Here is a 4591-nt window from a genome sequence, read left to right as displayed (position 1 = left end):
TCGATTCTAAATCGTACACTATCACACACAATGACACGCGAGGGTTGTCTTTTACACCCCTACTAACCTTCTTTAGAAATTCTTTAGCTTCAGAGAATGGCTTTGTCAGGACAACTGACATAACTTCTCGCGGTATTCAGTCCAACATAGCCACCCTAGGTCATACTGCATAAATCTTAGGTGAGTCGGTCATTGGCATCGACACACAATTTGGAAATTCACCCTAATGTCCATGGGTTACGCACCCGACAACATGACTTTTGTGGAACAACGAACCAATCATGATGAGACACTAAAGAACCGGGGCAAAAGACTTATCAAACCTTCTCTACCCTCTTCAGAAATAGAAATCAAACAGAACATCCCCGAAAGCAATATGGTCATGGGAGCATCGCACAAGCTAAAGCAATGATGGAAGAATATTTGCCGAGAGCATGGAGACGAAACCAGGACGCACCTACGAGCATTGACCGCCTTACTGAACATTCGTGCCAACAAGGGACTTATCCATTTGCTGATAGAATTCTGGTATACAGCCAATGTGGTTTTCAAGTTCGCCGACAGTGGATTGATGCCAATGTTGGAAGAAGTTACCAACATCACAGAGCTACCATTTACTAGGAGAAAAGCCGATACTGTTGGTTACCATGCCCGGCTACAGGTTTTGTCGATGCTTTGGGTTTGGTGGGTAGTCAGAGTTTGAGGAATATTGAAGATTGATGGGTAAGCCTGGACAAATTTTTTGATAGGTTTGGACATCGAGAGAGCTACAAATGGTACTTGGGAGAGTTCCAATGTGATCAGGCAACCTGGGAAAGTCTCCGCCCCATAACCGTTTCTTTGGCGCTGCTAGGATTGCTGGTTTTCCCACAAAGGAGAGGACGAATCAACATCAACTTGCTTTCTGCGGTCTTGGAAACATTTAGGGATAACCCCTAAGCCACCTTAGTGCCTATGATATTGGCATAAATTCTCAGAGCATAGTCAGCGTGTTCCCTGGTATACGATTTCTTTAAGGACCGCAACCTGTTACTCTAAATATGGGCCATAGAGCACTTCTTTCAACGAGAGGCCACAGTTGATTACCTTGTCGGTGTTAGAAATATGATTCGGTGTCATAATGAGAGAATGAGGCACTGGGTCTCCCCGCACAGACATGAAGAATGGAGAGAGCTGCTGACAAACTTGAGCAGAGAATGGATAAATTGGAAGCTTTCGTGGTTGAGCGGCAGGGAAATTCTAAGGACTCCCCAAAAGTATTTTATCGAGCTGGTAGGACTCGAAGGCATTTATTCATATGCACCCCTACGAGTTCTCAAGCAGTTTGATCTAATCCAGGATGTACCTTTTTGGACGAGAACGGATCTGTATGACGATGATTACAATAGGAAGATCCCGATCCCAAGGATAATGAAACTTCAGGAGTAGTGGAATGATCTAATTATGATGCCTATGAGTCAAAATTCATGGTACACTCCAGAGTACTATGTATGGTTCAATGAGGAGGACAAGTTATCCCGGCCAAGCAGGGAAGGAATAGCTGGTTAGAAGATGCAGCAGCAGCCTTGCAAATCTATCACGAAATCTTGCCTCACTACCTTGTGACTACCTCTATGCATCGCCAAGTGCTCCTAGGATCAGTTGATCATATGTTGCCACCTCCAGAGGATGATGACTGAGTGGTTGAGTGTATACAAATTGAGTGTGAGATGGAACTTGAAGAAGATCAAGAAGAAGAGCCTGAGTTCAATGATGTTAAAGAAGAAGAATTTGAAGAAGACCCGGAAGAGGAACCGACAGAGGAAGATGACATGGGAGATGATTTCGAAGATGGTTGTTAGTTGCTGGTTGATTTCACCCTTTTCCTAATTTGTATCTTTTATCTGAACCCTTTTATTTCCCTAAAGGCAAGTCTATTGAGCATATGTAATCTTATGGATGTTGGAAAAATAATGTTGTAATCCCTGTTCCTGATGTGTCAAATCTAATTATTTATCAAATATTTTCGGTAGGAGCTCTGATCTTAGCAGAGATGGACTGAAGAGTCAGCACAAAGCCTATCAACTCAGATGCAATCAACAGACACTACATTTGAGGACACTAGAGTAAGGTTTTGGTTGTAAAAGAACTACGGCTGACCTGACTTCCCACGGAAGGATAGGTATGCAACCCACATAGCGACCAATCTCTCTCCCTTTCTCTCCCCCCCTCTTTTTTTGCAGTAGAAAATCAAAATATCATTTTGTATTTATTCGGAACTACGCCACGACTTGATTTCCTTTGGCAAGAATACATAGGTAATCTTCTCGGATTCAATCATCTATTGTAATTAAAATACGTTCTAGCCTGATTCCACTTGGATACGAAGGCAGTCTGTGTCAGACTCGACCACTTCATTTTCAATCTCATCATTCTGCATCTATCGTAATCGAACTACGTTTTGACCTGATTCCATTTGGATACATAGGCTGCCTGAGTCAGGCTCGGTCATCATCATAATTTATTTATCATTACCCATGAACTACGTTCATACCTGATTCACCTGGAAATGTTCGGTCATAACCCTAGGAAAACCTTTATAACACATTCATTTAGATTAGGTTGCAATCGCAGTGGCAAGAAGCTACGTCATCAGGGGCATCTCCAAGAATCGACGTGAACGAGATAGAGTCTTCCAGAAACAACGTTTGGTTCTGAGGGAATTTCTAAACTTGTCATAATCTAGAATGATAGCATTTGCCATAAAAGGGATGATTTTAAAAATATTTTCTAAAAACCAACTTCATTCTACCTATCGAAGTTCATGGCATAACCTCACCCAGCTCGGGGTATAGCCAAAACTACAGTCAACAAAAACCAACACCCCCCTGTTAAAAATTTATCTTCGAACGCAGGACCGACAGGATGCAAAGAAATGCAGGGGCACACTGCGGCAATGACGGATCTGCTACTCTCTCATAACTATCGTCTCTATTTTATTATTAAAATTTTTCCTCATATAGATGAAGTCTAACTCTCAAATCCTTTGCAGGTATTCTGGAATTAAGCCGCCGATGCGATCGGAGCATATTGTAAATAGAAAACTGTCTGCTCAACCAAGTGGAGCATTTTGTACATAACGAGCCGCTGGCCCCGCCAATAGGAGCCATGTACATAGCAAACCGTCAGCTCAATCAATCGGAGCGCCATGTACAAATTGAGTCTTTGGCTTTGCCAATCAAAGCCCTGTATATAGCAAATTATTTGCTTTGCCAGCCAGAGCATTTCACACCATCACTCCGCCGTATCAGAGATTATAAGTAGATAGTCGCAAACTTTGTCACAAACTTCGTCAATCGAAGGATAGTCGCCCAATCCTGCCGTACGTTCTATCGATCTACAACCGCGATTAGTTTGCGATCAAGAGTACCTCTTGGGCATGCTCCTTATTTCTTTATCTCTATCTTGAATTTGACATTTTGCTCGTGCAGCTTACAAGCATATTACATTTTTCAAGTCAGAAACTCCCATCACGCGAAGATATATTTTACATTATTCAGTCAACTACTCCCATCGCGCGGAGATACATTTTACATTACAAGTCAACTACTCACATCGCGCGGAGATACTCCCAACACGAGGAGACTTAATGCTCCGACAGCCGCGGAACAGTACACAACCTGGCTAACAATAGAGTCAAATTCAAATATCCCATCGTCCCGATCATAAATAACGGCTAGTCGGCAGCCAGACATCCTCATTCCTGGATCATTTACATTACATCTTAACATATCTGTATTATGATATATGGGTATGTGTATGTTTTATTTTTGCAGGATGAAACATCGCGATGTGAAACTTCTTCTAATCAGCAAATCAAGCTACAACACTATGAGGGACAACAAACTCATAAGCGGGCAAAGGATCCAAACTCGAACTCAAAACAAACATTGGAACACTAATTCATCAAATCTTTGAAATCAAGCCACAATTCAAAGCTATCATGGGCACCAAATTCTTTCGTCTTGCAGTATCGTCATAATACGATACTGCGGCAATTCCTGCAAGCATCGCCTTCTCCAAATCATTACTCCAGAACTACATGAGGTATGATCTTCATTAAGCCCGAGGTATGTATGCAATTCAAAGCAAAAATTCGGCCCTAACTCTCCAAAATTCACCCAGAGTTTTCCCTAACTCCTTCCCTAATTCTACAACTCATAATCTTCCTTAAATTTATATGTCATTCCTGCAATGTATGCGTATGGTCGGGACACAATTGGCCTTGGTTCGATTTCTTTGCCCGAAAACTCTTTCGTCGTCTTCGGTCAAAGAGGGGCAGCTGTTGACGACCAATTATGACCCTCCTTTTAAAAATTATTAAAAATATTTTCTAATTAATAATACCTATTTTTTATAAAAATTAAGTAATTAATGGTGTTAATTAGTAATTTAGTAATTATAAAATTATAAAATATTATTTTTACTATTTTACTATTTTTTAAACTGTTAAAATAATTTTCATATTCATCACATATGTTTATAATTAATTTAACAAGGTTATTCCTTAATTTAGGTGAAATAGCCCATTAATTCAAAATGAATCTGAAAT

The sequence above is a fragment of the Nicotiana tabacum genome, chromosome 15 (genome assembly GCF_000715075.1).
Source record: "Nicotiana tabacum cultivar K326 chromosome 15, ASM71507v2, whole genome shotgun sequence".
In the NCBI taxonomy this organism is placed as follows: Eukaryota; Viridiplantae; Streptophyta; class Magnoliopsida; order Solanales; family Solanaceae; genus Nicotiana; species Nicotiana tabacum.
Note: the sequence above shows the minus strand (reverse complement) of the source record.